This window comes from Mustelus asterias, chromosome 7 (genome assembly GCF_964213995.1).
Source record: "Mustelus asterias chromosome 7, sMusAst1.hap1.1, whole genome shotgun sequence".
Lineage (NCBI taxonomy): Eukaryota > Metazoa > Chordata > Chondrichthyes > Carcharhiniformes > Triakidae > Mustelus > Mustelus asterias.
The window spans coordinates 134,535,889-134,558,562 of NC_135807.1; the positions used below are offsets into that span (position 1 = coordinate 134,535,889).

Below are 22,674 nucleotides of genomic sequence, written 5' to 3' on the forward strand. Positions count from 1 at the left end.
TTTAAGCGCCCATTACAGTTTTTAACAGTAAGTGGCCCCAATGCTGGTGATGTATCGGAATTCACCACCACTCGCAGTGGTTGAGGCAAACTGTGTCGATGCATTTCAGGGGAAGCTGGATAAACACATAGAATCATAGAATCCTACAGTGCAGAAGGAGACCATTTGGCCCATCGAGTCTGCACCGACCACAATCCCATCCAGATCCCCATAAGCCCCTGCATTTATCCTAGCTAGACCACCTAACACTAATTTAGCCTGGCCAATTCACTTAACCTGCACATCTTTGGACTGTGGGAGGAAATTGGAGCTCCCGGAGGAAACCCACACGGACTCCACACAAACAGTGACCCAAGCCAGGAATCGAACTCAGGTCCCTGCACTGTGGGAACCACTGTGCCCCCTGGCTGCCCAATTAATGAGGGAGAAAAGAATGGAAGGATATGGTGATAGGGGTGGGATGAAGTAAGGTGGGTGGTGTGCATAGGCCAGTTGGCTAGTTTCTGAACTATGCACGCAATGTAATTGTATGAAGATAGATTATACATTCACAGGTCAGAGACTTAAACACTCACTCACATTCAAATTTAAATCTCCACTAACGCTCATTATCATGCTTTAGTGAAAGCATTTTTTCTCAATAATGTTTTGTTTCCTAAGGGTCACTTATTTGAGAGTGGGATACTTCAACGAAATATGCCAGACATTGAGACTATGGCACTACATGATTCATAGAGTCATAGAGTCATAGAGGTTTACAGCATGGAAACAGGCCCTTTGGCCCAACTTGTCCATGCTGCCCTTTTTTTTTAAAACCCCAAAGCTAATCCCAATTGCCCGCATTTGCCCCACATCTCTCTATACCCATCGTACTCATGTAACTGTCTAAATGCTTTTTAAAAGATAAAATTGTACCCGCCTCTACTGCTACCTCTGGCAGTTTGTTCCAGACACTCATCACTCTCTGTGTGAAAAAATTGCCCCTCTGGACACTTTTGTATCTCTCCCCTCTCACCTTAAACCTATGCCCTCTAGTTTTAGACTCCCCTACCTTTGGGAAAAGATATTGACTATCTAGGTGATCTGTGCCCCTCATTATTTTATGGACCTCTATAAAGTCACCCCTAAGCCTCCTACGCTCCAGACAAAAAAGTCCCAGTCTATCCAGCCTCTCCTTATAACTCAATCCATCAAGTCCCGGTAGCATCCTAGTAAATCTTTTCTGCACTCTTTCTAGTTTAATAATATCCTTTCTATAATCGGGTGACCAGAATTGCACACAGTATTCCAAGTGTGGCCTTACCAATGTCTTGTACAACTTTAATAAGACGTCCCAACTCCTGTATTCAATGTTCTGACCAATGAAACCAAGCATGCCGAATGCCTTCTTCACCACTCTGTCCACCTGTGACTTCACTTTCAAGGAGCTATGAACATGTACCCCTAGATCTCTTTGTTCTGTAACTCTCCCCAATGCCCTACCATTAACTGAGTAAGTCCTGCCCTGGTTCAATCTACCAAAATGCATCACCTCGCATTTGTCTAAGTTAAACTCCATTTGCCATTCGTCAGCCCACTGGCCCAATTGATCAAGATCCCGTTGCAATTGGAGATAACTTTCTTCACTGTCCACTGTGCCACCAATCTTGGTGTCATATGCAAACTTACTAACCATGCCCCCTATATTCTCATCCAAATCATTAATATAAATGACAAATAACAGCGGACCTAGCACTGATCCCTGAGGCACACCGCTGGTCACAGGCCTCCAGTTTGAAAAACAACTCTCCACAACCACCCTCTGGCTTCAGTCAAGAAGCCAATTTTGTATCCATTTAGATACCTAACCCTGGATCCCGTGAGATTCAAAGAAGGTTGTTTTGGTTTGTTTTATTCGTTCATGGGATGTGGGTGTCGCTGGCTGGCCAGCATTTGTTGCCTATCCCTGAGGACAGTTAAGAGTCAACCACATTGCTGTGCGTCTGGAGTCACATGTAGGCCAGACCTGGTAAGGGCGGCAGATTTCCTTTCCTAAAGGACTTTGTGAACCAAACGGGTTTTTAAAAAATGAGAATTGACAATGGTTTTGTGGTCATCATTAGACATTTAATTCCAGATTTTATTGAATTCAAATTTCACCATCTACCGTGGTGGGATTCAAACCCGGGTCCCCAGATTATTACTCTAGGTCTCTGGATTGGTCTTCCCACGACAATACCACTCCGCCACTGCCTCCCCTTAAAACCATTATTCATCAATTCATCCAAGTGTCGCCAGAAACCTCCCACCGCAAGAGACAATACCAGTGGCTCTTGGAGTGTTGATGTATGCCTAATAACATGAAAGATGTCAAGTATTATTTAACTGTGGGTCACTCCTGCCTCAAAATCAGAAGATTGTTAGTTCAAGTCCCACCTCAGGACTGGAACACAAAAGCCGTTCACGTGAGACTTGAAATTGAGGGTGGATATAAAAGATCATAGTTCATTATTTCAAAGAGGAGTAGGGGAGGCATCCTGATCAATATCCATCCCTCAAACAAACATAGCTGAAACAGATTATCTGGTCATTGTTACGTTGCTGTTTTGTGAGTGACTGCTGTGTGCAAATTGGTTGTCATCTTCCCCACTTCATTGCAGAGACTGCACTTCAAGAAACAAAAACTTCACTGGATCAAAGCCAAAAGCAAATTATTGAAGATGCTGGAGATACTCAGCAGGTCCGGCAGCATCTGAGGAGAGAGAAAAACAGGATTTTGTGTCTCAAGTCTGTGACCTTTCATCAGGGCTCCTTCATTGCCTGCATAAATGACCCGAGATATTCTGAGGTTGTGAAGGACACTCTAGTAAAGTTTAAAGTTTATTTATTAGTGTCACAAGTAGGCTTACATTAACACTGCAATGAAGTTACTGTGCAAATTTTCTAGTCGCCAAACTCTAGCACCTGTTCAGGTACACTGAGGGAGAATTTAGCATGACCAATGCACCTAACCAGCATGTCTTTCGGACTGTGGGAAGAAACCCACGCAGACACGGGGAGAACGTGCAGGCTCCACACAGACAGTGACCCAAGCCGGGAATCAAACCCGGCTCCCTAGCGCTGTGAGGCAGCATCGCTAACCACTGTGCCACCGTAATGTAAGTCTTTCGTCCTCTTCAGAGCAGCATTGATGGAGTTTGTGAAGAAATACTTGGCCTAATATCTTGACTGTAGCTCTGAAGAGGGTGTGTACATGGGGACGGTTGGGGGGCGGTGGGGAATCTTACTGTAAGGAGAGGGTCAGTTATAAGAATATGCTAAATATTACCCTTCAAAATACTTTCCTGGTGTTCTGGCATCGGAATTGATGAGTTGCAGAATTCACAATGAAATCCAACAATGATTCCTCAACCGACGAGATTTCGTTTCCTTGTTCATTAAGTGTTTGGAAACTGAAAGCATTCAGTATTAATAATGAAAAAGCTCAGGAAGGTAATATATTTCCCCAACCCAGGTATCAGTGATGCTTCAAAAGCCCTTATTTTGAACATTTGGATGACAATAACTATGATTTATGTTCTGTTTGAATTTCCGTGTGTTTGTTTTTGTTCATCTATTATTAACAAAACCAAACTCATCGTATCCATTGTGAGTGGGTGACAGCAAGCAGCATCCCTCCAAACACAAACTTACACTCTCAGCTAAGTGGGAAATCTCTAATTAAATCACGGGTGAGGCTATTCGACTCAACTCCTGTTGCAGGATTGAACATCCCTTTTCCGCCCACCCCCCCACCCCCCCCCAACCACCACCATCACCCACCCCCACCGCCACCCAGATGCCCACCACGCCTGCCAACGACACACACAACCTGAAGGCTTCTTTTTGTCCAGATTGTGGGGAAAAAAAGGTAGGACGCACATAAATACCGGTTCAAAAACAGAAAATGCTGGAAAATCTCAGCAGCTCTGACAGGGAAGGCGGAGGCCTTGTGGTGTTATCGCTAGACTATTAATCCAGAAACTCAACTAATGTTCTGGGGACCCGGGTTTCAATCCTGCCACAGCAGATGGTGGAATTTGAATTCAATTTTAAAAATCTGGAATTAAGAATCTACTTATGACCATGAAACCATTGTTGAGAAAACCCATCTGGTTCGCTAATGTCCCTTTAGGGAAGGAAATCTGCCATCCTTACCTGGTCTGGCTTACATGTGACTCCAGGGCCAGAGCAATGTGGTTGACTCTCAAGTGCCTTCCAAAGACAACTAGGGATGGGCTATAAATGCTGGCCAGCCAGCGACGCTCATGTCCCACAAATGAATTTACAAAAAGCATTTGTGGAGAGAGAATAGAGCCAACGTTTTGAGTCTGGGTGACTAGAATCCCACTGGCATGAATGGCTGGAGAATCGCGTCCCATGTCTCCAGCTGCCTGGGCCTGAAGCCCTGGACTCACTTCCTAAACCTCTCCACCTCTCTGCCCACTTTATTTGACCAGATTTTGGTCATCTAATGTCCACCTCGTAAGACCATAAGATAAAGGAGTAGAATTAGGCCATTCGGCCCATCGAGTCTGCTCCACCAGTCAATCATGGCTGATAAGTTTCTCAACCCCCATTCTCCTAACCTTTGATCCTCTTACCGATCAAGAACCTATCGATCATGTGAAGTATCCTGGAAGTTCTGCATCATTAAAGGTGCTTTAAAAATGAAAGCTGTTGTTTAGGTGCGAAGATATATGTGTATTTAATTAGCTCCTCAAGATGGGCGGCACAGTGGTTAGCACTGCTGCCTCACAGCGCCCAGGACCTGGGTTCGATTCCCGCCTTTGGGTCGCTGTCAGTGTGGAGTTTGCACATTCTCCCCGTGTCTGTGTGGGTTTCCTCCCACAGTCCAAAAGACGTGCGGGTTAGGTGGGTTGGCCATGCTAAATTGCCCCTTAGTGTCAGGAGGACTAGCAGAGTGAATGTGTGGGGTTACAGGAACAGGGCCTGGGTGGGATTATGGTCGGTGCAGATTCAATGGGCTGAATGGCCTCCCTCTGTACTGTAGGGCTTCTATGATTACCATATTAAAGGTGCTATAAAAATGTGTGGTGCTGTTCTTGTACAAAATTCATGCCTGCAGCACCCGCTGTTTTATGACCACTCACTGGTTGCCTGACTTGTTCAGTCGAAAATCTCCCTTTAATCTCATCCACATAAACATTTGTATCAGTAATTGGCTGATGTCCTGCTTCAAAATGGCAATGGATGGAAACTTCCTTTAAAAAAAAGAGGCACCGAATGTCAGCTCCCAAATTATTTAACTCTTTAACTGGCAGGAATCGATAGCTAAGTTTCAGCAAAGTGTCTTCTTCAAGGAATGAACTAATGGATTTTAAATCAGTACAGTAAAATCAATTCTATCTCACATGCGTGCGATGCACACAAGAAGTGATATTACCCGATAAAAGCAATTCTGGGTAAAACAAAAGATAAAATCTCTCCATTAAAACAAACAACTGCAGGCTCGAAACTGTTGGCACCATATTTTATTCAGAGCAGTTCGCAAACGGCGAACAGATTTTCAAGTACCATATTAATAGGGTCGAGCTGGAATGTGCAATTTAAAGCTTTGAACCGAATCGGCACTTTTGACTTTGGTTTTTTTGAAGAATGAAGCATTGGCACCTCTTCTCCTGGACAGACTGCGCACTGCCCGATGTGGAACCATCAGTGGCAGAGGCCGAATAGGTCACACGACATGGCATGGTGGCACAGTGGTTAGCGCTGCTGCTTCACAGCGCCAGGGACCCGGATTCGATTCTGGCCTTGGGTGACTGTCTGTGTGGAGTTTGTACGTTCTCCCCATGTCTGCATGGATTTCCTCCAGATGCTCCGGTTTCCTCCCACGCTATGCCGACACTATAGTTAAGAAATCCCACCAACGCCTCTACTTTCTCAGAAGACTAAGGAAATTTGGCATGTCATCTACGACTCTCACCAACTTTTACAGATGCACCATAGAAAGCGTTCTTTCTGATTGTATCACAGCTTGGGATGGCTCCTGCTCTGCCCAAGACCGCAAGGAACTACAAAAGGTCGTGAATGTAGCCCAATCCATCACGCAAGCCAGCTTCCCATCCATTGACTCTGTCTACACTTCCCGCTGCCTCGGCAAAGCAGCCAGCATAATTAAGGACCCCACGAACCCCAGACATTCTCTCTTCCACCTTCTTCCGTCGAGAAAAAGATACAAAAGTCTGAGGTCACGTACCAACCGACTCAAGAACAGCTTCTTCCCTGCTGCTGTCAGAATTTTGAATGGACTTACCTTGCATTAAGTTGATCTTTCTCTACGCCATAGCTATGACTGTTAGACTACATTCTGCACTCTCTCGTTTCCTTCTCTATGAACGGTATGCTTTGTCTGTATAGCACGCAGGAAACAATACTTTTCACTGTATGTTAATACATGTGACAATAATAAATCAAATCACAATCCAAAGATGTGCAGGTTAGGTGGATTGGCCGTGCTAAATTGCCCCTTAATGTCAGGAGGGTAAACACGTGGGGTTATGGGGATAGGGCATGGGTGGGATTGTGGTCAGTGTAGACTCAGTGGGCCGAATGGCCTCCTTCTGCACGGTAGGGTTCTTTGATTCTATGATCAATACTCTGCCTTGTGGGTCCATCCAATGTCAGGAATAAAGAGATTTGCATTTATCGCAGGTTTCACAATCTCTAGACATCCCAAAGTGTTTCAATTAAATACTGTTTAAAAGCCGAAGCACTGTTGTAAGGTGGGAAACTTGGCAGCCAATTTGCGCACAGCAAGCTCAATGAACAGCAATGTAATGATGATCTGTTGTTAGTGATGCTGGTTGTGGTTAGACCAATAATAGCAAATGGTGGAGGAATAACACGGTAGCTTGTCTTTTACCTCCAGCAAGTTTATTCTGCATACAGCTCGGTATAAGAGTGACAAACTCTGTATCATTCCCTTCCACACCAGCTGCTCCAGCTGTGTCTGTTTATACTCTATTGGAGATTGAGCCAATGATCATCGCCTGTCTTTAACATTGTAATTGGCTTAGAATCATAGAATCCTTCCAGTGCAGAAGGAGGCCATTCAGCCCATTGTGTCTGCACCGACAACAATCCCACCCAGACTCTATCCCTCTAACCCCATGTGTTTACCTTGCTAATCCCCCTGACTCTAAGTGGCAATTTAGCTTGGCCAATCAACCTAACCCGCACATCTTTGGACTGTGGGAGGAAACCGGAGCACCCGGAGGAAACCCACGCAGACACGGGGAGAACATGCAAACTCCACACAGACAGTGTGGAGGCCGAGGCCGGAATTGAACCCGGGTCCCTGGCGCTCTGAGGCAGCAGCACTAACCACTGTGCCACCGTGCCGCCCCAGTAAAGCCATTCAGTCAGTCGAGCCTACTTTGCCATTCAATATGATCATGGCTGATGGGACATTCCAATGCCTTTTACACCCACAATCCCTTTTATAACCTTTATGTTATTGTTAATCAGAAATCCACCAATCTCTGCTTTAAACCTACTCAATGGCTGAGCTACCCCAGGGGTAGAGAATTCCAAAGATTCACAACCCTCTGTGGGAAGATGGTGGAAACCAGTTGGTTTTTGGTGTAACTCGCTCCCATTTAAAATAGTCTGATTTGTACCATTTCTAACTGATGGGAACAAGCAGAAATCCGATCCCCAGGGCACGCACTATCAGTGTTGACCCTCTGAAGTCCATTTTCCTGTTTTATAATCCTCTCCTAGTTACACTTTGCTCTGTACAGGAGGTGACATAGAAAGAGGAGAGTTTGCGGCTGCTCCTATAGTGCCGGTCTAAGTCAAACAAATCTGTTGATGAGCGAGGGGGCAGCTTGTCTCATGAGCAACACACGTTCTGTATCAAGGCAGCGTCCCCCCCCCCTCCCCTTGCCTGCCCCTTAATCAGCAAGTAGCTACCTTTCATTTTCAATTCCATTTTTTAAAAAACGCCAATTTTCTTTTTTGCTTTCCACATGATAAAATAGGGTGTTGCTCCAGACTTGGTATCATTGATTAGCACAAGACAGAAGGTTCTGCAAAAGCTGTATCGTCTGAAAGTGCAATGCAAATGTGCTTTCTTTCTCCCTGAGACACTGTGTTATGCAGCATATGGTAAAAGATGATCTGTGTGAGTTATAGTGTGAACTGTTAGCATTACCATAAAATCGAATGAGAGATGGTCATGTTGTACAGGCGGCTGCAGGAGTTACTTTAAATGCTACAATTGAAAGAGGTATTTACGATGGTGAAATGAGTTTATTGGGTACATGGGGTGGTGGTGTCCCAGAACAAGGTGACAGAACCTTAAAATGAATGCCAGGGCATTTAGGTACAGCATGGTGGCACAGTGGTTAACACCACTGCCTCGCAGCTCCAGGAACCCCAGGTTCAATTCCAGCTTTGGGTGACTGTCTATGTGGTGTTTGCACATTCTCACTGTGTCTGTGTGGGTTTTCTCCGGGTGCTCCGGTTTCCTCCCACAATCCAAAGATGTGCAGGTTAGGTGGATTGGCCATGCTGAATTGCCCCTCAATGTCCAAAGATATGTAGGTTAGCTGGATTGGCCATGCTAAATTGTCCTTTAGTGTCCAAGGATGTGTAGGTTAGGTGGATTGGCCATGCTAAATTGGCTCTTAGTGTCCAAAGATGTGCAGGTTAGGTGGATTGGCCATGCTAAATTGCCCCTCAATGTCCAAAGATGTGTAGGTTAGCTGGATTGGCCATGCTAAATTGTCCTTTAGTGTCCAAGGATGTGTAGGTTAGGTGGATTGGCCATGCTAAATTGGCTCTTAGTGTCCAAAGATGTGCAGGTTAGGTGGATTGGCCATGCTAAATTGCTCCTTAGTGTCCAAAGATATGCAGGTTAGGTGGATTCAAGGATTCTATGAGAGTAAAAAAGAAAATGTTGGCATATTTGAGAAACAGACTGAATTGGCATTAAGATAAATTCTGAAATCTACCCTGTCAAATGACATTTCAGTGATTTGATTGGACGAGTGAGATTGTTTGCAGTTTCTGTGGCTTTAAATGAACTCCAGGTAAATTTTTAAAGTGCTTTAGACTGTGTTGTCTGGCGCTGTTCAGACCACAGGGTTAAACAACAACTCTGATGTTGCTTAAGCTGCTGCATTAATGTGTCTAAATTGATGCTATAAGTAGAAGGATTGACAGTGTGGCAGCGATTAATGAAATGATATTTTTGTTTAAATTCAAGCAGCAGACAATCCAGACTCAGAAATCTGTCAAATATAGATAAATGTGTTAAACATTTATCTACTTGTCCTATTTATGTACCAAAGGTGCAAGAAACGAAGAGTGGGATCTAATGGAGGCGACAGAGTCTGGGCCACCAGCTGAAGAGTTGGCAAGAGCCCTGAATCAATCACCTCTTTTTCAACCAATCAAGTTTCAACTGGGCAAGATGGGGCCTTTCCTAGGATCTCCGACCTCAGGGGTCGAAGGTCCCCACAGTGGCCAACAGCAGAGCAGAGGATGGCAGCTCAGCATCGCCGCCAGGGGAGCTAGTGGTTGCTGCCAGTACTACACCCATCAGAGACTCAGGATCACAGATGTACCCAGGCACAGATGAGTGATGGGTGGGGTGGAGCGGGGGGGAGGGGGGGATCACGGGTTGTGTCATGGAGAGGGAGAGTCGACAGGGAGGGAGGTGATCTCAACGGGCCCCCTTTCCCAATGCTGCACCCCTCAATCAGGTACTGAATGTCTTTGATTGAGGGACCTCGCCCCGGGAGCCTGCAGGCAACCCTCAACACTTCCAGTATGGTGGGTCCCCTGCCCACTGTCGGAGGAGCATCAGCAGAGGTGAGATCGCCCACTTAAGGGGCTCAATCGGCAGTGGAGGTGTGAAGACTGCTCACGAGACCTGGTTTACCACCAACATTGAGGCATTGCTGATATCTATGAGAAAGCTCACTCCTTAACATTCATAACAGGGCCTCAAAATAATGAGATGGGCTTATAAGATTTATTTTTTTTAAATGTGCTAATTGACGACTCAAAGGTTAGTAAAATTGCTGAATGGGTAATTGCCGATATCGTCTCATCACTGGGAAAGATTCTGATAGATTGCTGGTGATTTGCAACAATTCATTCAGCGGACGGGATTAAAGTAAACGGTTTTTAAAGTTTATTTTTTCGTGTCACAAGTAGGCTTACATTAACACTGCAATGAAGTTACTGTGAAAGTCCCCTAGTTGTCACACTCCGGCGCCTGTTCAGGTACACTGAGGGAGAATTTAGCATGGCCAATGCATCTAACCAGCATGTCATTGGACTGTGGGAGGAAACCGAAGCACCCGGAGGAAACCCACGCAGACACGGGGAGAACGTGCAAACTCCACACAGACAGTGATCCAAGCCAGGAATTGAACCCGGGTCCCTGTGCCACCGTGCAGTCTTTGGGTGGCTGGAAAATCCCGCCCAAGGTCAATGGACCTCTGCATGGTCCGTGTCCCGCCCGCTACGATTCCCACGGCAGGCGGGACGGGAAAATTCCACCCAGGGAGTCTGGATTGCTGCGGCAAATTTCACTTTTTACATGCACGTCATACTAGGAGCTATGGACAGTGACGACTGAGGCTGCAGCTTCCTTCCATCACAGGGATGACCAGAAAGCTCGCCCGCTCTTACCACTTGCCACTGGTGTGCGTTGGGATCTGTAGGTTGATACTTAGCCAGTTGGGCTGAGTTTACGACCACAGCTTCATTGACAATCAAGTGCTGGGGTGGGACTCGAACCCGGAGCTTCTGGTTCAGGAGCGCCTCCCCCCTCCCCATCCCTCCCTGGACCACAAGACCTCCCAGTGAGCTGTGTGGATTGTGCTGCCTGGAAGGTGATTTGATGCAGCAACTTTCGAAAGGGAATTGGATAATTGGATTAGGAATTGAATAAAGGGAAGTAGATGGGGAGAAATTGTTCTCACTCGTGAAATGATTTGAGAGGGCAGAGATTGAAAGTAACCAACCAAAGAAGCAAAAGCAATATGAGAGAAAACTTTCTTGCACAGCGAGTGGTTGGGGTCTGGAATGTTCTACCTGAGAGTGCGGTGGAAGCAGGTTCGATCGAGGCATTCAAGAGGGAATTGGATGATGACTTGAAGAACGTGCAGAGTTACAGGGAAAACGCATGAGGAGAATTGTTCATTCGGAGAGATGTTGCAGACATGATGGGCCGAACGGTCTCAATTCTGTCGTTTTTGATAAATAACTGAAGAAGAAATATCTGGAGGGCCATGGGAGGTGAGATTAATTGGATCGCTCTTTTGCAGAGCCAGCACAGGTACCATGGGCCGAATGGCCTCCTCCTGTTCACCATAATCTCCAGCAAAAGCAAAATACCGTGACTGTCGAATTCTGAGATAAAAGCAGAAAATGCTAGAAATACTCAGCAGAATAGGTCAACGTAACCCGAGGATGCTCAACATAAGCTCGAAGAACAGCAACCTATCCTTCAATGAGGCAATTTACACCTTCCAAACTCAACTCTGAGTTCGACTATTTCAAACTGTAATCTCTGCCTCCATTTTGTGTCCTTTCCTCTTTGTAGGTTTTTATTTTACTCTAATTTTTCTCTTGTTTTTGCCTTTGGACCGCACCTGGTCATTATCCTGCCATTCACACCTCCTCTAGACACATCTTTTGCTTCTTTACTGGTCCCCTTATCACTGTAAGAGTTTTAACAACACCAGGTTAAAGTCCAACAGGTTTATTTGGTAGCAAATGCTATTAGCTTTCGGAGCGCTGCTCCTTCGTCAGATGGAGTGGATATCTGCTCTCAAACAGGGCATACAGAGACACAAAATCAAGTTACAGAATACTGATTAGAATGTGAATCTCTACAGCCAACCAGGTCTTAAAGATACAGACAATGTGAGTGGAGGGAGCATTAAGCACAGGTTAAAGAGATGTGTATTGTCTCCAGACAGGACAGCCAGTGAGATTCTGCAAGTCCAGGAGGCAAGCTGTGGGGGTTACTGATAGTGTGACATAAACCCAAGATCCCGGTTTAGGCCGTCCTCATGTGTGCGGAACTTGGCTATCAGTTTCTGCTCAGCGACTCTGTGCTGTCGTGTGTCGTGAAGGCCGCTTACCCGAAGATCAGTAATCCATCTAATTTAGACATCTTTGGACACGAAGGGGCAATTTAGCATGGCCAATCCACCTAACCTGCACACCTTTGGACACTAAGGAGCAATTTAGCATGGCCAATCCACCTAACCTACACATCTTTGGACACTAAGGGGCAATTTAGCATGGCCAATCCACCTATCCTGTACATCTTTAGACTATGGGGGGAAACCGGAGCACCCAGAGGAAACTCACGCAGACACGGGGAGAACGTGTAAACTCCACACAAATAGTCACCCGAGGCCGGAATTGAACCCGAGTCCCTGGCGCTGGGAGGCAGCAATGCTAACCACTGTGCCACCGCGCCACCCGATACAGAATTCCTTCCATGTTCCACACTGCTGCTGGACCATCGGTTTTTGCCGGTTTAATCTGAGAACAAAAGTTGGGCTTTAGCCATCGTCCAGACAAGGCAAATCAGCGCATCTCTAATTTGTTTCCAGAGCTGATAGGAATCGCCCCATAAATATCCCTAATGTAAGGTGGCAGTTCAGATTACGGCGAGATGATTTAAGTATGCAGAATGGATTTCTTCTCCCCGGCCATCACTGCTGTAGCCCTCGGAATTCACCAGAATCTCCCTAAAAAAAAAGCCCTTGTTACTTAGCCCGGAGGTAGGGTGTTGACAATATAACCACTGTTTCTGTCAGATCTTTTGTGCAGGCGCACAAAATATGGCCGGCGAGAGCAGAGATTTATGTAGGACTTTGGAAAATAAAAATCACCATTGATTAAAAGCTCCAGATAGATCGTGCAAGAACTACCCAAAGAACATCAGTTACTTTGGATTTTGACACGCTGACTGATAACTCATAAATGCAAGCAGGAATGACAAATGCAGATGGAAACTCTCGCTGACAAAAACGATAACAGTATCAGTCTCATGGGGCAATGGATGTATAAGCATGATCTGTTTAAAATATTTAATCATTTTATGAAGGCTGCAAGATGCTGTTTGACCCTGAAGGAGTGTGAATGTCACATAGATCAGAAATTGCCTGGGAATTTGAAGCTTAATAATGATATGGGTGTTATTATAGATCCTCCATAAAAACCTATCAACTAGGTATATGGCTCCAAGTAAGTAAACATATTTCAGCACAATCTAATGATCGCAGGCATCACATTCAAAGAAAATACCACCTAACGCCACTTTTAACGTGGTCAAGACCTATAAATCCAAAGTGATTTTCAGTACATTTAGACCTTTGATGTATGGCTGTCACCAAAGTACAATGCTGCCTATTCGAAGAGTCAGACAACACTTGTAATCTACGTCACATGCTGCTAATGGTACCAGTCACTAACAGTAAGGAAATGTCTACATTTCTATAGCACCTTTCATGACCACAGGACGTCCCGAATCCAGCAAATGGAATGGTGGCATTTATTGCAAAAGGGACAGGAATATAAAAGTAGAGAGATGTTGTTGCAATTGTATAGGGTGTTGGTGCGACCACATTTTATGTCCAGTTTGGTCTCCTTATTTGAGGAAGGATGTGGTGGCATTGGAGGCAGTTATCATAGAAATCATAGAAACCCTACAGTACAGAAAGAGGCCATTCGGCCCATCGAGTCTGCACCGACCACAATCCCACCCAGGCCCTACCCCCATATCCCTACATATTTATCCACTAGTCCCTCTAACCAACACATCCCAGGACATAAAGGGCAATTTTAGCATGGCCAATCAACCTAACCCGCACATCTTCGGACTGTGGGAGGAAACCGGAGCACCCGGAGGAAACCTACGCAGACACAAGGAGAATGTGCAAACTCCACACAGACAGTGACCCAAGCCGGGAATCGAACCCAGGTCCCTGGAGCTGTGAAGCAGCAGTGCTAACCACTGTGCTACTGTGCCGCCCCATCATGTTGATTCCGGGGATGAAAGAGTTGATGTCGGAGGAGAGATTAAACAGTTACGACTTATACTCACTGGAGTTTAGAAGGATGAGAGGGGATCTGATCGAGGTATATAAAATTTTTCAAGGGTTTGATAAAGTAAATGTAGACCAAATGTTTCTCCTTATGGGGCAATCTCAAACAAGAGGTCACAGGTATAGGTTGAGAGATAATAGGTTTAAAACTGAGATGAGGAGGAACTACTTCTCGCAGAGGGGGGTGAATTTGTGAAACTCGCTGCCCCAGAGCGCGGTGGAGTCTGAATCATTGAATGGTCTCAGGAAGAGATAGATATATTTCTAATTTTAAAAACGGGTTGAAGAAAATAGGGGAACAGGTGGAGAGGTGGATTTGAGACCAGGGAGAGATCAGCCAAGATCTGATTGAATGGCGGAGCAGGCTCAAAGGGTTGAATTTGCCCACTTCTGCTCCTAATTCTTATATCCCTATGAAGTGCAGTCACTCTACTAATGTGGAAATTGCAACAGCCAATTTATTCACAGCAAGCTCCCACAAAGGACAAGATGATAAATGGTCAGTCATCTGATTTTTGTCCCCCTACATTGGTTGAGGGGTAAATATTAGCCAACATGGCAGGATGAACTCTCTGATTTGTCTCCAAAAAAGCAATGTGAGATTTTTTACACCCACCCATCCTTTAATAACTCATCCGGGATGAGACCTCTGCCTTTTTCCTCACCCTCTGACACGGCTGTGTTCCCTCAGTACCGGCAGTGGGAGTTGTCAGCCTGGATTGGGTGCTCGAGTCTCTGGAGTGGGGTTTGAGGACACAACTTCTGTCACAGAGGGTGCGACCAAAGTGAACCAAGTTGACACCACGGAGTGCATTCGGCATACCGCCACGGTAAGGTATAGACTAAAGAACAGGGCGGTTGACCCTGAGTGTGGACCTGAGTTCCATAGAAACCATAACCAAATGATTGGCTGCGCATGATCCCAATTATTGAATTCACGCATTGCATGATGAGAGTTTTGACGGAGTATTCCTGACATCTGGAAAAGAGGGGAGACAAATGGCCCAGATTGCAAAGTGGGGGCTGAAGCTGAATTGCACACCAAGCTCGTTTTAAGCCAAGATGTTCTTTTACTCCCAGCACTTCGGCGTTTTATGAATCAGATTTATGTTTATTCATGGTGAAGCTGTTACAGTGCCAATAAAACTTTTATGTGGCCCCCAAGTCACTGCTGCTACTGCTGGTCTGCACATTACGGCATTGACATTAGATGTGTTGACTGAAAGTTTCACTGTTTTCCTGGGCCTGATAACTTTAGAGTCAAAACCGCGACTGAATGCCATAGCATTCTATTAATCACCTGTATAAAAGTGATTAGACATGATTTCTTCTTCCATTTTAAATCGCCAATTCCGACTTGTTTAGTTTAAAATGGGGCCTTTTTTATTCATTCGTGGGACATGGGCATCACTGGCTGGCCAGCTTTTATTGCCCATCCCTAGTTGCCCTTGAAACTGAGTGACTCACTCGGTCATTTCAGAGGGTGTTTGAGAGTCAACCATTTTGCTGCAGCTCTGGAGTCACGTGTAGGCCAGACCAGGTAAGGATGGTGGATTTCCTTCCCTAAAGGACATTAGTGAACCAGATGTGTTTTTCCAACAATTGACAATGGTTTCATGGTCAGCAGTAGATTCTTAATCCCAGATATTTTTTATTGAATTCAAATTCCACCATCTGCCGTGGCGGGATTCTAACCCGGGCCCCCAGCACATTAGCTGGGTTTCAGGATTAATAGTCTAGAGATAATACCACTAGGCCATTGCCTCCCCAGGCGTGGGAGGAGAAAGTCAATGCTGGATCACCACGAGGGATCATCTCCCATCCCAGCAGTGGCCACGTTCCTAAACTACAGTCAATTGCTGTAATAACCCATCTGGTTCACTAATGTCCTTTTTGGAAGGAAATCTACCATCCTTGCTTGGTCTGGCCTATATGTGACTCCAGAGTCACAGCAATGTGGTTGACTCTTAAATGCCCTCTGAAATGTGGCAGGGGGCGGTGGGGGGCAGTTAGGGATGGGCAATAAAATACTTGCCCAGCCAGCGATTCCCACATCCTGTAGAGGAATGTAAAAGAAAAGGTGATACTCTAGTTATGTTTTGATAGATAAGAATGGAAGTAGGTGAGAGCAATCCCACCCAGCTGGATGACAGTGGAGGTGTGTTGGAAGAGGATAGTGCGAGAAAGCCATGTCAGAGGTTGCAGACTGCTTGAGAAGGACAAGGAAGGAAAGCTTACCTTTGTCACAGTCACACAGGATCTCATTGTGACCTTGATAAGAACCATTTTGGCACTGTGATAGGACTCAAAACCTGTTTGGAGGGATTTTTACATCGAGCTCCAGGAGAGATGGGGACGGAATGTGGAAGATAACCACTCACATTCCAGGACTTTGGAGAGGAAAGGGAGGTTGGAGATGGGGCAGTAGGCTGAAAGGATGGTGGGGAGAAGGGTTGGCTTTTTAAGAGGTGAAATATGCCTGTTGACTGACAGTGACTTTGGATAATGAAGAGTCAGTCCAGTGTCCAATGTGCAGGGAGGGCGGCGCTCCACAATGACTGGCATGTCAGAGGGCCAATGGCAGGAGTGTGAGGATGGGATGATGGCGATGGATGGTCATGTGATGAAACCTCCAGACAACATGAGCAGCGCCCCATTCAGCCGGCCAATCAAAATATCAGAAGTTGACTTAATTTAAGACCCAATCAGCAGACAGAAACCTATTCCTGCAGTGATAGTGGAGTCAGACACTTTAGGAACATTTAAGCGGTTATTGGATAGACACATGGAGCACACCAGGATGATAGGGAGTGGGATAGCTTGATCTTGGTTTCAGATAAAGCTCGGCACAACATCGTGGGCCGAAGGGCCTGTTCTGTGCTGTACTGTTCTATGTTCTATGTTCTATTCCCTTTTCAACCAACATGTAGTTTTTATTCTTTTGTTTTGCTGTAATAGTGTGAGAACCCAGTAGTGTTCAATTGTTCATTTGTTCTGTGTTTGATTATGTGAGTCTGATAACCGATCTATGCTCACTATGCTTGATTGGTTAAACCATGTTGCTGTGGGTCTGGAGTCACATGGAGGCCAGACCAGGTAAGGATGGCAGATTTCCTTCCCTAAAGGACTAGATGAGTTTTTCCAACAATCGACAATGGTTTCATGGTCATCAGTAGATTCCTAATTCCGATTTATCAAAACCCCTTATATTAAACACCCCTCTTAAATCTATCCTTTAATCTTCCCTGCTCTAAGGAGAACAGTCCCAGCTCCTCCAACCTCTCCACATTGACTGAATCCCCTCATGCCTGGTGTAGTTCTATTAAATCTCCTCTGCAATCTCCCAGAGGCCTTGACATCCTTGCTAAGCATTGGTGCCCCGGATTGGAGACAACTCCAGGCTGGGGCCTAATTTCCTGGTCATCGTACTCTACTGCCGGAATTTTACCACCTTGCCCGCCTGAGGCTCATAAGATCCCGCCTGAGGCCAAAGGGGAATGGCATTCTCCGAGCCTCACCTGCCCGATTCCGGGCAGGCGTGCCGGTTAAAATCCAGCATATGCCTCTATTTGTAAAGCCAAGGATCTGTATATTTTTTAAAGTGAGGGAGAGAGGAGTTGACAGGGTGAGAGGCAGTAAATAAAGTTTGAGGTTCTTGTGGAGCAAAAGTACTAAGATCCTAGGCCCAGTGACCTGTTTCTGTATTATTCACTCTCTGTAATATAATTCTTCTTCAAACTGAAAACAGAATATGACAGGGATGGATTCCACTGAGTATTAGATTACTGAAACAGCTTCTTGTCATAATATTTTACAAATCTCCAGCAAACATTTCCCAGTAGTCCCGATGAAGCAGATGAACTAAGTTAGTTCGCATCATAGAAGTAGGCCATTTGGCCCTCGTGCCTGTACTGGTTCTGCACAAGAGTGGTCTAAATAGTAACGATGCCCTTAAGTGTGGCAGACAATATGAGGCATCTCATTGATATGCAATGGACATGTGCAATGCTGCCTGAAAAAATTAAATTGAACACATAAAGAATAAGACAATAAAGAAACGCTTGTGTTTATATAACGCTTTTCATGATGGCCAGACATTTCAAAGTGCTTTACAGCCAATGAGTTACTTTCTAAATGTGGTCACTGTTGTAATGCAGGAACATAAAATAAAGAAATGAATAGGAATTCAAATGGGGAGATCATTTTGTGGAACGCCCCCACTTAGTCTGCCCGGTTGGTCTGTCTATCCTTTGAGTTCTCCGCCCCACTCCTACGCTGACCTCTCTTCCCTGGGTCTGCTGCACTGTTCCAATGAAGTCCAACTGATCTCAAGGGGCATGACCTTCTCTCTCATTTAGATACTTTACAGCCGTCCGGACTCAACATTGAGTTTAACCACTTCAGATCAGAAACTCTGCTTGCGTTTTGCTTTGTGTTTTTGGAGGACAGTTGTTGGTACTGTTTCAGCTTTTCACATTTATACCTGCTTTAGAGCCATCCTTTATTCCTAATCTTCTTCCACTATCACCCTCTTTTGCCTTGCACTATCCCCGCTTTTGAAACATAGGGACAGGAGTAGGTCAGTCAAGCCTGCGCCACCATTCAGTATGATCATGGCTGTTCCATTGCCTCAGTGCCATGCTCCCGCTCTCTCCCCATACCCCTTAATCTTTCCTGTCCTCTACCTTATCCTCTTTGTTTCATCCTTCACTCTTTCCCTGCCTCTTTTTCACCTTGAGTTCTCTGTCGTAACCGTAACAACTATTAGTGGAACCATGACAGAATGCCCTGATTTTTTTTACCACAAGCGGAGTGAGGGAGGAGGCAAGCCCTGAATACACCTCAGGCAAATGGGGACCCACCCTTGTGATGTTGCCATGAATCTAGTCCACGCACTGACCATCTAGCCAACTGGGCTGACCAGCCCCTGCCTGACTCTATCCTTGCTTAAAGCCTGTTACATCACAATCATTTTTCAGTTCCAATGAAAAGCCATCGACAAGAAATTTAAGGGCAGCACGGTGGCACAGTGTTTAGCACTGCTGCCTCACAACGCCAGGGACCCGGCTTCAATTCCGGCCTCGGGTCACTGTCTGTGTGAAGTCTGCACATTCTCCCCGTGTCTGCATGGGTTTCCTCTGGGCGCTCCGGTTTCCTCCCACAGTCCAAAGATGGGCAGGTTAGGCTGATTGGCCATGCTAAATTTCCCCTTAGGGTGGGATTTTCCGGCCACACTCACCCCAAGAGTGAAAAATCCTGCCTGAGGCCAATGGACTTTGCATGGTCCATGTCCCGCCTGCTATGATTCCCGTGGCAGGTGGGACAGAAAAACTCAGCCCTTAGTGTCAGGGGGGTTAGCAGGGTAAATATGCAGGATTACGGGGATAGAGCCTGGGTGGGATTGTTGTTGGTGCAGGCTCAGAAAAGCAGCCAGCATAATTAAGGACCTCACACATCCCGGACATTCGCTCTTCCATCTTTTTCCGTTGGGAAAACGATACAAAAGTCTGAGGTCACGTACCAACCGACCCAAGAACAGCTTCTTCCTTGCTGCTGTCAGACCTTTGAATGGACCTACCTTGCATTAAGTTGATCTTTCTCTACACCCTATCTATGACTGGAACACTACATTCTGCACTCTCTCCTTTCCTTCTCCATGAACAGTATGCTTTGTCTGTATAGCGCGAAAGAAACAATACTTTTTGCTGTATGTTAATACAAGTGACAATAATAAATCAAATCAAATCGATGGCCATTGTAGGGATTCTTTGGAATATTGGCTGTTTCTCCCTCGACAGATGCTGACCTGACCTGCTGAGTATATCTGGAATTTTCTGTTTTTATTTATGACAGGAATGGGATCTCTTATGTAACATTCTTACACAATAAGTTGTATTCTTACCCACCGTATTGTGGCTAGTTGTGTCAGTATGGTAGGCACCAGGCATTTTCTAAGGGCTAGTAAGCTTACCAGATATAAGCTCACATTTACAAGATCCTGTTCCTGCACCCAAACATTTCTAGTCTGTAAAATGTAACTATGGCTAATAACACAGCCAAATAAATATCAAAACCACTAGTACAAATTATTTATTGCTTAAGGATTTGTTTGCACATTTATTCAATGCAGACATACATACAAGATAATCGCCAATAAATCCAATTCAGGAGAAACGCCTTTACCACAGATCGGTGAGAAAGTGGACTTCATTCCCACAGAGAGGGCGGATTTTTTCTGTCCCACCCGCCGCGGGAATCGGAGCTGGCATGACACGGACCACACAAAGGTTCATTGACCTCGGGTGGGATTTTCCGTCCGTGGGGTGAACATGGCTGGAAAATCCCATCCAGAGTGTTTGAACATAAGAAATGAGAGCAGGAGTAGACCGGATGACCCACCGAGGCTGCTCCACCATTCAATACAATTATGGCTGATCTTAGGCTCCAACTCCACTTCCCCGCCCACTGCCCCCATCTCTTGGTTCCATCTCTCCCGCCCTTATATTCAACGATGGAGCATCCCCAACCCTCTGGGGTAGAGAATTCCAAAGATTCACCACCCATTGAGTGAAGAAATTTCTCCTCATCTTGATCCCAAATGATGAGCCCCTTATCCTGAGATGTTGCCCCCTGCATTTTAGATTCCCCGATCAGCAGAAGCCATCTCTCAACATGCAACTTATCAAGCTCCTTCAGAATCTTGTGTGTTTCAATAAAATCGTCTCTCGTTCTTCTAAACTCCAGAGAATATTGACCCAGATGAGTATAGATGCACCTAAGAGGAAGCTGGATAAGTACGTGGGAGAAAAGAATCGAAGGATGTGTTAATAAAATCAGATAAAGTAGGCTACATGGATTAAGTAATGCCAGCATGATACCTGCCGGGCCGAATGGCCTGTTTCTTTGCAGTAAATTTTACATTATGCTAATATCCCATGTACTCATTTGGAAAATCAGCATGTGCTCTCAAGGGTAATTTCTCTCCGGAAAACTCCGAGAGTAATTCTTTTGGAAACATTGGGTGTTTTAACCTGGAGCAGTGTCTTGACTATAGATCATTTCCAGTTTATAACAGAGTCATTAGATGCTAGATACATTCCACACTTAGTGGCTTCAAATGTTTGTGGGTCTCTGATTCATCCTTAATGAGCTCTCTCCATGTCTTTATTCTTCTCTGCACACCTCCTGCTGTGAAATGTCTTCTCCCGCCTTTGCTATTGTTAATGACTCTGCAATCATTTTAGACCTATTCTTTCTGCGTCACATAATTCTGCCACGGAGTCACTGAATGGTGGCATGGCTCAACTGCCTCGCAGTTGGAAATATAACCTTTAATATGTTCATTTCCATAGCTCAAAACAATTTAACCTCCGCCGCGGTTTTATGATTGCTAACTGTTTCAATCAAGTGTCTTGGTTCATTTATGTGCCAGGGAGATTACTCTCCGCCTGTCTTCAGAATCTTTCGAGTTAATGTTGTCCTCCAACTAGGTCCATTCCTCCTGCTTCTTGCTGTTTTATACTTGTGGGACTGGGGGAAAGTTGCAAGGGAATTGCATTAATATTGCTAATCAATCTGCTTATGAACATAGAGCGGCCCAAAGACAAATATTTGCTTTGTACACTTTGCCGTTCCCTGCGTCAATCCCAAAAGAGGCAAGCTTCAAATTAAAGCTTTATAAATGCAAAGAACCTGTCAGATTTCCACACTACCTCAAGCTCTTCTTAATCCACTAATAACAAACTAATGCAGCTCAGGGACCAAGTATACTTTTGTTGAACAGGTTGCAGGTTGCTGATGGGTTAGGCTTTTTTTTGGAGTATTTGGGGAGCGACTTATTGGCTTTACATGTGCTGCCAATCACAGGGGAAACGCAAAATATGCTTTTTGAGTTGACAATGGCTTTCTCAAAGAGAACTCAAGAGGGTTGGTGAAATAAAACTTTTTTAAAAAGTAACATTTTCTCTTGCTTTTTGTCCTATCGATAATTGATGCAGATGCCCCCTGGCATCTCATCCATCTTCACATCAGTGTCTTGACCATGACTGTTGGCTGGACCATGACTGGACTCCATGACAGGACACATGGAAAGAGTTACAACACACAAGTCGGCCATTCGGCCCATTGTGCCTCAGCTGATATTGGAGAGGGGAAGGAGCCACCTAAAGGTTGTATCCCATGTTGTATTCAATGGAAGAGGGAGAATTACAGTACATCATACAATAGTTGAGATAGATGAAGTTGGGACAATTCTTGATTCCACCAAGTGCATGAATGACAAGGAATTGAAAGGCCTGCTTGAATGTACAGGAAGAAAGGCTTTGAATCCTTGGGACACTGGAACCAGTTCCAGGAGAGAGCCGTACAGAGAAACTGGCTGGTATTTTACAACCTTGCTCGGGCAAGGCTCGTAAAATCTTGCCCAAGGCCAACAGAGAATTCGGTTCTGCGAGTCGCGCCCGCCCCAATTCCAGGGTAGGCATGGCGGTAAAATTCCAGCAAAAAAACAAGCAACAGTGCACAGGAAAGCAAATCAGAGAAGGATGGG

General features: G+C 45.4%; 1 protein-coding gene across 2 annotated transcripts in view; it reads right to left on the bottom strand.

Moving 5' to 3' along the window:
• Nucleotides 1-22,674, bottom strand: part of tshz1 (teashirt zinc finger homeobox 1) — a 267,008-nt gene that overhangs the window by 103,230 nt on the left and 141,104 nt on the right. Inside the window, exon 3 of one of the 2 annotated variants that reach the window (XM_078216867.1) lies at nucleotides 20,203-20,912. The exons of the other annotated variant lie outside the window; for it this stretch is intronic. The gene's annotated coding sequence lies outside the window, so the exon portion shown is untranslated. Of the gene's footprint in view, nucleotides 1-20,202; nucleotides 20,913-22,674 lie in introns of those variants that run through there. 2 annotated transcript variants of the gene reach the window in all.